At 36.3% G+C, this 12,613-nt stretch overlaps 1 long non-coding RNA gene across 1 annotated transcript in view; it reads right to left on the bottom strand.

Moving 5' to 3' along the window:
* Positions 1–12,613, bottom strand: part of LOC134806465 (uncharacterized) — a 320,640-nt gene that overhangs the window by 67,340 nt on the left and 240,687 nt on the right. The gene's annotated exons all lie outside the window — the stretch shown is intronic.

Raw genomic sequence — 12,613 nt, 5'->3', positions numbered from 1 at the left:
ATAAGATGCATGTAACTGTGTCAAAATATCATCATCATCATCATCTCAGCCAGACGTCCACTGCTGAACATAGGCCTCCCCCTTGGACCTCCATTTGTACCGGTTGGCAGCGACCCGCATCCAGCGTCCTCCGGTGACCTTAACAAGGTCGTCTGTCCATCTTGTGGGTGGACGTCCTACGCTGCGCTTGCTAGTCCGTGGTCTCCACTCGAGCACTTTTCGACCCCACCGCGAACCGGCCATCTTCTCTGCGTGCAATGTGGCCCGCCCATTGCCACTTCAGCTTGCTAATCCGGTGGGCTATGTCGGTGACTTTAGTTCGTCTACGGTTCTCCTCATTTCTGATTCGATCACGCAGAGAAACTCCGAGCATAGCCCTCTCCATAACTCGTTGAGCGACTTTGAGTTTTGAGATGAGGCCGATAGTGAAAGACCACGTTTCGGAGCCGTAAGTCATCGCTGGTAACACACATTGATTAAAGACTTTCGTCTTGAGGCACTGAGGTATGTCGGACGAAAACATTACGTAGTTTCCCGAACGCTGCCCAATCGAGTTGGATTCGGCGGTTGACCTCTTTCTCGAAGTTGGACCTACCTAATTGGACTACTTGTCCTAGGTGTATGTCTGTATGTCTAGGATGTACGAGTCAACAACTTCGAGTACCGAGTTCCCAACAGAGATTGGGATGGGTACAGCATTGGCATTTGACATAAGTTTCGTCTTGTCCATGTTCATTTTCAAGCCCACCCGTTGTGAAACTCGGTTGAGGTCATCGAGCATCATGCTGAGTTCCACCATCGACTTTGCCATGACTACGATATCGTCGACAAACCGAAGGTGAGTGATGTATTCGCCGTTGATATTGTTGCCAAGTCCTTGCCATTCCAGGAGCTTGAAGGCGTCTTCCATTACGGCAGTAAACAGTTTCGGAGAGAATATCGTCAAAATATCGGGAGCTCGAAAACTATAAGTACAAAAGTTATCATGGTCCGCAACCCGGTCGATATAAGTCTGTGTTTTAGACGCGCCTCGTGTCAGAAAGTTGTATATATCCGTTGTTAAGTCGGGTACTGGATTAAGCTATGATTGATTACACTGTCATTGTTAGTAACAGCATTATCGGGATATTTGTCTTATCTCTTCCCTTATCTATTTGTTGTTTGTTCCTTTTTAGGTACCTACATAACTTTTCCATGCCATTATTGTATCTTGTTAGTTTTTACTTTGCAATAGACATCAGTCAAACTAAGATTTAATTAAGATAGTCCAGACTAACCTAAAAGCAAACGTTTGTCAATATTTTTTTTCATTTTCATTTCTGCACATATTATTATACATTTGCGTATGTATTAATTTAGCTTCTATGTTCTTCACTCATTTCGTTCAATATTTGTTTGCTTAAATATCCCCTCGTGCGGCAAGATTTAAATAATTGCTTTGCCGCTCGAGGGTATAAGTAAAAAAACAGTTGCCCATAATGTTGTTCTAATATACTTGATCAAAACAATAAAGGCATTATCAAAATTGGACTCCGAATATAAAAATAGATTTGTTATTGTTTATTGTAGTCTTCTCTAGTATTAATCTTTAGTTTTAATGTCAGCCACAAGTCTTAATTTTAGTTTTAACTGTGATTATATTATTGTACGTCAAATTATGTTTTAAAATAACAATAATAAATAATAATGGTGGAAGTCTGAAACTCGTCTTCACTTATTTGTATTTTTTTAGACCGCAGACGTGCAAATTTTTTGAGAATGCCCAACTAAACATCAAAGAACCTTAGAGTTAGACCATGAAAAGTCTGCAACGATTTTGATAGCTTACCAGTGCAAGTGTTATTAATACCTACGTAATACTTTCATAAAAGTTTGACGTTTTAACATAACACTGGCACTGCGTGTGCTATCAAAATCGTTGCAGACTTTTCTTGGTAAACTCTACTATGTGTTTGCAATAAGATGTGAAATTGTCAGTTAACAGTGAGGATGGAAATGCGGGTGGAGAAATAAGTGCAGTCAGCAGCAGAAGTTGCTAAGCGGGCGAGGTGTTCAAATTTTCTTGACGCGACTTTATTATTAAGAGAATAAGAGCGTGTCAAGGTAATTTTGAATACCTCACCCGCTTAGCAACTTCTGCTGCTGACTGTACCTACGCAAGACAAGTTTTCTCATTTAGCCGCATGTTATAAATAATTCGATAAATCATTTCAAGTACGTACCTACACTCCACAGTTCCAACACGAGCAAAAAAACTCCAATTTTGAAATGCATATTTTAGCGGATAACGGTAATTTGGCCGGAAATACGCCAGGACGCCCGGGACATGGCCGCAGGCCGCAGGTGTAGCTCCTGCAATGATTCTCGTAACGACAGTTATTACTTCCCACGGGAGTTTTCTAGTATCCAATTTTGCTGTAAAAAACAGAAGTGATTGCTTTTTGCGCATTACCAGCGATTTATTAGGGGGCGGCGTGAAAGTGAGCAAGAAATACGATGAAAATACTCTAAGAGGGCAAACAAGCTTGTTATTAATTTTCTCGGAATTGATGTAGAAAACTTCATTACAAATATTTTTATTTATCAGTCGTTTCTTGCAGGTTTTGGACTTATTGCTAAGTCTATAAGGCATTAGGTAGTAATAGATTATTTCACTTTATGCACTCGACTAGAGCATAAAAATGCCGCTTACACGCGACTTAAACATCAACTTTACGAGCATAAGAAATGAAAAAGCTTTAGAAAGTTACAAGCATCAATATAAACCCGACATCATTTTAGTACCATCACTGCCGCTGACTCGCTCATCACTACACCTTATACTACACCTGTTCGAGAAACTGAAAACGGTGAAAAATAGAGATACTACTCCTAAAAATAGGTACGTGTGATACCTCATTAGATTCGTCATGATGCCTAGAAAAATGTATTCTAAGCGTGTATTCGCATAATGCATTCAAAATCGCATTTTGCTCCCTGTTTTTAAGAAGTAAAGTACCCTTGTTCGTGCTGCTGAGGTGGAAATATAATTTTAAAGGTATTAAATATTCATTGAAAATTTAAAAAAAATATGGTGTATTTAAAACATATCTACAAATGTACTACTTGTAGATATTTGTCTTAAAGTTATTTTTTCAACAAGTTAGGCAATTGTTAATTTTCTCGAACTTCCTTCTTTATTGAAAACGAACAAAAAATTTATAAATAACTATCGTAAAATTTTGTCGCCTTCTAGAGCTCTTCACATATACATGCTTAATAAGACCATTTGGTAACAGAAAATTTTGTAAACTGGGACATGACCTGAATAATAATAAGTCGCAGTGGAATTTCGAGGAATAGGTATATTTGAGTCGCTTAACTTCAAACTCGGGTAAATCCATCTGTCAGATTATGCGATTTTGGTATTAAGAAAAGGTAATAGGGTAAGTAGATATTTGCTGAGAGGGTCGAATGGATTTACCCGAGTTTGAAGTTAAGCGACACATTTGATACAGAAATCAGACGGTTGATTGTACAGACATTACAATAACAACGGTTTCATAGCAACCTAAATACCAACACCTATCATATAATCAATAGAGTGATTCTTGAGGAAGGTTCAGGTGTATAATTTATTAAGGTTTTGTATAACCCCTGCGAAGCCGGGGCGGATCGCTAGTGTTTTTAGTTTTAACATTAGGTACACATGCATATCCTAGTTCCACTTTATTAGACTTAGTTACTACTGGTGCATACTAATGCGGTACTTTATTCCTACCGCCGAGCTTTTTAGGGTTTCGTAGTCACCTAGAAACAGTGTGGGCCGAAAGTTAATTCAAATTGAAAATGCTGGCCATTAACCATTATAAATTGAATCGTAAACTGTAATCGTCCGTTACGGTGTAAGGTTCAATTTATAATGGTTAATGGCCAACATTTTCAATTCGCATTAACTTTCGGCCAACACTGCCTAGAAACCCTTAGTTTCGCCATGTCTGTCTGTCCGAGGCTTTGCTCCGTGAGCGTTAGTGCTAGAAAGCTGCAATTTGGCATGGATACATAAAGCATGCATTGCGACAGAACGGCAAAATAAAAACTATGAAAAAAAAATTTTTTAGGGTGCCTCCCATACAAAAACTTTTTTTTCATTTTTTTTGCTTTTTCCCAATAGTTTGGGGTACCGTTGGGTAGGTCTTTCAAAACGAATAAGGGTCGCCTAAAACATTTTTTTGATATAGTTAATATTTTCGGAAATATGCGCTCCGAAAGAAAAAAAATATGTGTCCCCCCTCTAACTTTTGAACCACGGTTCCAAAAAATATGAAATAGATCGTGAAACAAAAGCTTTCAATTAAAACTATAGCGAACATGATGGGTCTATTGCAAAAAATCTTCTTTTCTTAGTAAAAAACGTATATACAGAGCGCTACAAAGGTCCCTCATGATAGGTACCTACTTACTAATAGCCCCCGTTTGGCCTATTTTGTTACAATGGTAACTACGAAACCCTACACTGAGCATGGCCCGACATGCTCTTGGCCGATTTTTAATGAACCAGCTGTGCCAGTCAATCCTATAATTAATTTTCCCTCGGAAAACCACATTTGGTAAAATTTAAGTTTTTTTGTAAAGACAGAATGATTTCCGTGTTAATTTAAGCAAAATTTAAGTTATTACGAGTATGTCAGTATGTGATTTCTGACCTACTAATGTATAGGAGTGAAGATAACTGGTAGGAAGGGGTGTAAAGGTCCCTTTTTAGGGTTCCGTACCCAAAGGGTAAAACGGGACCCTATTACTAAGACTTCGCTGTCCGTCCGTCCGTCCGTCCGTCCATCCGTCCGTCCGTCCGTCCGTCTGTCACCAGGCTGTATCTCACGAACCGTGATAGCTAGACAGTTGAAATTTTCACAGATGATGTATTTCTGTTGCCGCTATAACAACAAATACTAAAAACAGAATAAAATAAAGATTTAAATGGGGCTCCCATACAACAAACGTGATTTTTGACCAAAGTTAAGCAACGTCGGGAGTGGTCAGTACTTGGATGGGTGACCGTTTTTTTTTTGCTTTTTTTTTTGTTTTTTTTTTTTGTTTTTTTTTTATATGGTACGGAACCCTTCGTGCGCGAGTCCGACTCGCACTTGCCCGATTTTTTTCATAAATAAGTCTTAATAGGCGGCAAATTAGGTAATCTACATAACATTTTCTACAAAATCGACACTGTACACTTGTTCGCTAGGATCAATAAATCCTAACACTAACGGAGCCCCCATCGAAGGCACCGTCGACGATGATGATTATTATTATTTTGGTTTTTATAAGATAATTATGTAATTAGGAAACTGACGTGTCGCATGTCGCAGATAACAGACTATCATATCTGTCAGATTGCATCACTTCAGATAGATAAATCCAGCTATAACCTTTCAATTTCAAGGTACAAACGAATGATGATTGAAATAAAACAATATGTATCACAAATCAATTATATTTGAAATACAACGTCAACAATTATAACTATACTCGTTTATATTAGTTGTACATTATACATTATGTATAGTTCACACGTTGATAATGAGAAAAGGGCAAAATGTTACCACTATGTACAGTTAACTGCGCATATATCGTAAAAATCTTCGACATGAATGCACCAGGCACATATTGCCGCAATACAGTTATACATACTTAACTAAATGTAGGTATATAGTGATAACACAGCCGCAAAGGTATGAAATACCTACTACAGAGTAGGGTAGACCGAGGCGATTCGGATCACTGGGGAAATCGGATCAAAATAAGCATTTCTGTAAAATTTGAAAGATCGCGTTTAGTTACAGCCAGTCAATCAGCGTCCCGCGTTCGCTCTGTTCCTAACGCATGTCGCCACAGTTACTGCCATAGGAAAAGACTCACGCGTCGGTCACGGTGACACTTCCCGATGAGTCGCTCGTACAGGTGTATTGTGATTTTACCGCCGATGTAAAAAATGTGCAAATACAGTCCGTGATAAAAGTAAACGCAAAAGGCTAAAGGTTTGTAATTGTTGTTTGTTAATGGCGCATAGTGTTTGCTGATTTGATTTTGTTTTTATTGTATTTAAAGGTATATTTCCGTTACACGAAAATAATTCAAACATATGATATGGGGTAATTCGGATCATCTGATTGGGGGCGATTAGGATCACATTATAAAACAAGGTTTTCGGACGTTTCTTTTTGGCTTATTTTATGTTCGCATGTTTTAGATGGTGCGTACGTATAAAAAGAAGAGGTATCAGGGGGAATGGTCGGGAGAAAATATGACTACAGCTGCTAATAAGGTTTTAACGAAACCGCTGTCCCTACGTAGAGTCTTTTGTTACCAATAACTAATTTTCTCATATGGGGTCAATCGGTGTCAATCGGATATGTGTGATTTTTCATGTTTTGGTTTGCAAAAATTTACAGTTTTTGTTTATTTTCATTTAAATTATTCGATTTTGTTGCTAAATGGCCATTAGCATGTTTTGGATTTATTGTTAAAATATATAGTAGCATATATAGGAGTGATATTATGTTGCGCTTTCTGTAGGTGGCGTGATAAAAAATTGAACTAGAAAGGAGGAATAAAAATAATGCTCAAATGCAACATTAAAGATACCAATGATTGTTGATGTCAATTACCTATTTGACCTTTGTGATTCTTAATCATATGATTTTATGACAAGAGTTTTTTTGATCCGTTTTACAGTTTTACCCCTTAAAATGGGGCGAATCGGATTTTTTAAGAGGTTTTGTATTTTATTTTTATAAATCATATTTAAGTTTGATTTTATGTCTGAACCTTGGATTCTGTTCATTAATAAATAATTTATCCAACTGAATATTAATAAAAACAGTATCACCTTAAAAATTGTATTTATTGACCGTCAAACAAAAAATGACCCGATTCGCCTCGGTCTACCCTAATGTGATAACAATAATTAAAAGCTATAGAATTTAAGCCGACTTAATAGAGTAATGGAAAAGATTTAGACCGCGGGCCAGGAGCATATATCATCAGTCATTGCCTCCCGGCTGATAATTTGTCAGATGATAGTTTAGATGCTATTATGAATTAAAAAAATAGTCCACCGGTTGTATCGCGGTGGAAAGAACGTCAGCTGGTCACATGAACATGAAACAAATACACGCCTAACCATTTATGTCAGAAAAGTATGCGTAATGCGTAGTAATGCGTAATCATAATCAATTTATTGGAACGCCTGATGAAATGCTACGTGCTAAGTTTCATGATTTTGTTATTACTATCATAAAAAGGTATAAGCGCTTATTTTTACATGTTCATGCGACAAGCTGACGTTCTTTCCACCGCGATACAACCGGCTGACGATATTTTTTTATTAACAATAGCAAACTATCATCTGACAAAGCATCAAGCGGGAGGCGATGACTAAATTTATTAATTTTTTTACGTGTTTCGGTGACTGCCATTCCTCAACCCACCAACGGAGCGGCGTCTGACGTCCACGAGGGTTCATCATACATAGCCGTTAACCACTATACGAGTTTTCGCCCGGGAGGCGATTGGTCATGGAAATTTGTTCGTGGCTCGCGGTCTAATTATTTAATGTTATAATATAAGTCTGAGAAAAATCGTGACCTCATTTAGGAAGTTGTAGATGGCGCTGTGCGGCATAATGTTTTAACCGACTTCAAAAAAGGAGGTTTTTATAGTAACTAAATTGTTAAACTTTTTATTTTACTTTACACATCGATAACTACCAAATCATTTTTGGTATTGGCTTTTGCAGTCAGTATGAAATCAATCACATTCAAGATATGTTAATATTGACTTGTACCGGTTACCGCGATAGTAAAGGTGGTTCGCGTTCCATACAAAAAACAATTGCGATATATTAAGTAATTACACACTATTACTACATAAATATGTGCGCAACTATCTACTTTCGAATGTTTATTTGCGCTAAATTAATAGTAAAACTTTGTTTTATACAGAAATCACGCAAATAAACGTTATTTTGTGCAATACCAAAACTGATATAATTGATAAAAAATAAAACGTTTTTTTTCTCCACGGGTAGCAAGATATCACTCATATTTTAATCTGACGCGCTCGAGTTGCTACAAAAATCCCCTCTTCGGCTCCGAGGTACCATCTGTCTGTGGAACCATGATGACATAGCGTTACATTCGTGATGTAATAAGATAATAATATATTATGCCATCATTTCCTTATCTACATGTAACAAATTGCAGTACCTACATAGTAAGATGCTTTAGGGTAGGTAGTAAATGCCTGCTTTAAATGTAAATTTATTCGCGCCGGCGGCTCATAACATAACAACAACTTAGGGTGGTATTCCACCTGTACAATTTGTTTGTCTTGCGTTGCGTCTCACTCTCTCATTATTCTTTTTTTTTTATATATTTTTTTTTTTTTTTTATAAATAAAAATTCTCATTGAACAAAATGTGAGACGCAATACACATTGGACAAAGGTACAGGACGGATAGAATACCACCCTTAGTTACATCAAATGACAAATATAACCTTAGATTACAACATTTCATGATATCCGCTCGGAAACCGCCTCTTTATTGTTTGAAATCAGTGAGCAAAATTGGATTTTCTATGCTAGATCGTGTCAACTGGTAAAATGGGTTTTTAAGTGATGATGATGATTATGAATAATAAAATTGTATTAGCATAAATTTGGATTATATTTGTATTGATTTTCAGCGAATACTTTCCTCGCGATTGTGTGGTGTACAAAACTGGGTTTCACTGTGTAGCAAAGTTTGTTCACCTTTCGCTCCTTGAAACCCTCGCAACGCTCAAGATTTCACTTTAAATTTTGGAATCTTATGCTTGCAAGAACAACGTTACTACCATAAACATCTCACCATGTTACCTACTTAAGCCTAGCTGGGTTAGGGCACCGCCGCCGAAATTTTAAACTTGCAAGTGCGCCGCGGGCTGAAAAAAATAGGGAGCCACTGGGTTATAGGTAAGATGCATATTATTCTTATTTAATTACTATTTTATACTGACTGCACAAGCTCGACTATTTTATTTGGCAATGGTCCCTTAATAACTACATCATTACTTTATGTTGTTTATCATACGGTTTAAATTAATATGAATTTGAGAATTGTTTATTTAGGCTATTTGATGAAACTCCGGACGCTTTGCTAGCTACAGAATTATTGAAATTAGTATTTTTATTGACTTCAATTAGTTACCAAAGTTGTTCAGTCAACAACTTTGGTAACGTCTTTGAAAATATTATAACATATCTACTCCTGAAAAAAAAGGTATGAAAATACGTATTTGGGAGTATAATAGGTATGTATGTAGATATTAGGTACGACTATTTGGCAATGTTAGGTATTTATGACTTAAATAACTTTGACTTGATTTCTTGGCCTGACAGTGTTATTTCAATTTCAGTGCTTAGCTCTGAGGTGAATATATATAGGAGTGAAATCACGATAAAAATTGTAGTTTCAAAATCGAATCAGATTTTAGTGTTTTCCTAGGGAAAGTTTTTTGTTTGTAATTTTGAAGCTAATGCCATAGAGAATTCACTTCACAGAGTATTCTTAACAGTTGAATAAAACACTTTGTACGTAGATACCAAGACGGTATATCTACTCATCGGTGTGATATCACAAAAAAACTATGAAAGCTTCTATAAAGCAACTTGAAAAATCTAGGTTTTAACCAATATTATTAATTATTAGACCTAACTAAATACAGTTTGTGGTTAGCATTATACAGGTTGGCCCAAAAATACGTTGATTTTTTATATTGTTGATATCAAAGTCAAAGGAGAATATTTTAAAGGCAATAAGTATAGGTTTTGTTTCAGTTAAATGATTATTTATGAATGTTTTAACTTTTAATGACATTTTGTATGAAAATGTTCCTAACATTTTTTTGTCAACCTACTTGTACATACAGGGTAATACACACAGTCGCTTTTAGTATTTGGTATGTAGGAAAGCTAATATTGTCCAAGTATAGCAAAGACAATGTCATCATCAATCTTATCAATACTTTATGATTTTGTCACTGATAATGTTTAGACAAGCATCAATGTTGGACCAACTCACATGCCCGGTTAAGAGGTTATTACATAGAGTTAGATCAAGAAAAGTGTGCAGCGATTTTGACAGCACACGCAATGCAAGTGTTATTTATACGTCATCATTTCATAGAAGTTTGACGTTTACAATAACACTTGCACTGCGTGGGCTATCAAAATCACTGCAGGCTTTTCTTGGTCTAACTCTAAACATATATCCTTTTTAGGACACTTGCTACTGAGAGAGACAAAGGTATCATTCCTTGTCCCTCTTAGCATCAAGAAAGCAGAAAAGTAATATATAGATGTAATAACCCCGTTAGGGCTTATACACACTTAAAATTAATATAATATGAAAGATCAACTTCTGACTAGATTTGGTTGATATTTTAACAATAATTTACCTAACATATTTTGATACCTATTACGAAAATGATATCCACACTTACTTATTAGTACGCATATGCAAATTTCCTAAGATAACACTGAATGTGACAAGCAGACAAATATTTAACATTTAAGCATATAATATAAAACGCAACCAAAACAGCCTTGTTGTCCGCAATGTATGTACAGTATGTGCACGAGCTCAAAAGACTCCCCTCCTTAGTAAAGTATGGACGCTAAGCACGAAGAACAACACGCCATTTACTATATCTATCGCCACGTGCTTAATATTGTTTACCGCTCACACAATGACATTGACCGCACATGCACGAGACCGCAATATAATTACGCGCGTGTGATACAGATAGCAGGCGGGTCAATATACGAAATTCCTCTTGCAGACCGTCCTTACATTAGCGTGTGTGACTTGCTAAAACCACGGCCGAACAGAACACGTTTCTGGACTGAAAAATCGTCAGAGCTCGGGCGCAGACTATGCTTGCTATATAACATTGTGCCACTGCTGACATCTATAGTTCGTTTTTTTTTAGCATTAGAAAGAACCTGAAAGAAGTAAGCGATCTTGATATGTCTTTTAATTGAAAAACGCTTTTTGAAAATCAGTAACTATTACTTATAAAAGCAGAAGAATATAAATGATCGTATTAGATTCATAATTGTTACATATTTGCCGTAACTTATTTTTAAAATGTGTTTTTCAATTAAAAGACACATCAAGATTGTTTACCTTATTTCTAATGCTAAAAAAACGGAACTATAGATCAAAGAAATACATCTCAAATGTGGCATACTACAAAGTTTTTATTACAAAAAGCCATATCTCGACGAGAGGAAATCCAAAACGTATTTTTTTTTTAATACCTATTCATCTAAATCTCAGTATTAAATTAAACCTAGGACTAGCAATCAGACTTTATAATTTAAGTATTATAATTAGCTGCCGTATTATTGTTATTTTTTTTATAAAGGTAGGTAATATAAAAATGTTTCTCTTATTAAATGCTGAGTAATATAGTAATATTATGCTTAAAGTTTATTACAGCTAAAAGGACTAGGCCACTGTTATTGAAGAGCGTTTCTTTTATTTTTTGCCATTTTTATATATTGTGACCTTTTTTGCCTCTTTTGTGTTATTTCTAGTCAGGATCGCGAGCCCTTTTCATCCTTATAGTATTATATGGGGAAATGGTAACACAATAGGAAAAAGACTCTGGGACATTTTTTTATCCCATTAGGACCGAAACAGCTCGTGATTCTGAGTAGAAATGGCACAAAATATTTATTTAAAAGGTCACAAGTCACAATATATAAAAATGGCAAAAATTAAAAAAACGCTCTGAAAATGGAACAAATATAGTACAAACTAGTAGAGACCAGTCTCAAGGCTATTTAATCTGTAAATTATTCTTGATAAACTATTTATTACCAAACAAAAAACCTTGTTATGCGGGCAGTACACACTCGTCCAGAGCCTCGCGCCAAGAGTCTCGTCACGTCACCGCTCCAACCCAATCGGAGAACGGCGAGACCACAGACTACATATAAGTCGCTTAACTTCAACAGTTCAAACTCGGGTAAATCCATCTGTCAGATTATGCGATTTTGGTACTAAGGGGTAGACATTTGCTGAGAGGGTCGTATGGAGGTATGGATTTACCCGAGTTTGAAGTTAGGCGACGCCATATGACGAGGAGAGGAAGGAGCAGTATGTAGGTACACACTCGTTCTTGGCCTGTCTCGGGGTGTCTCGACGAGTGTGTACAGCCGGCATTTAAGATTTACACCAATTTGTACTACTTATGTGACAAGAATTTTAGATTTTTTACTCCTCTATAAAATATGCATTGGTGTAAAACAATGGACCTACTTTGTTGGTTATGATATGAATAGGGCTCAAAAGTTTAGTATAATAATCAATTAATCATACCGATGACGTCGCTTCTGTATTTTTTTCTATAGCCCCTATTCAAAGACAGCAACTGTACAGTCCTTGAAGATTTCGCTAAATAAGTCAGTTTCTTTAGTTTACTACGTTTTTTAAGCCATATATCACTTCAACTACAAGATGGAGCATACATGGGTATTTAATAAAATCACGAGCGATATACTACCCGTCCTTCGTCCTCTTTTA

Source organism: Cydia splendana, chromosome 3, assembly GCF_910591565.1.
Source record: "Cydia splendana chromosome 3, ilCydSple1.2, whole genome shotgun sequence".
Classification (NCBI taxonomy): Eukaryota; Metazoa; Arthropoda; class Insecta; order Lepidoptera; family Tortricidae; genus Cydia; species Cydia splendana.
Note: the sequence above shows the minus strand (reverse complement) of the source record. Positions and strands in the feature narration are given on the sequence as shown.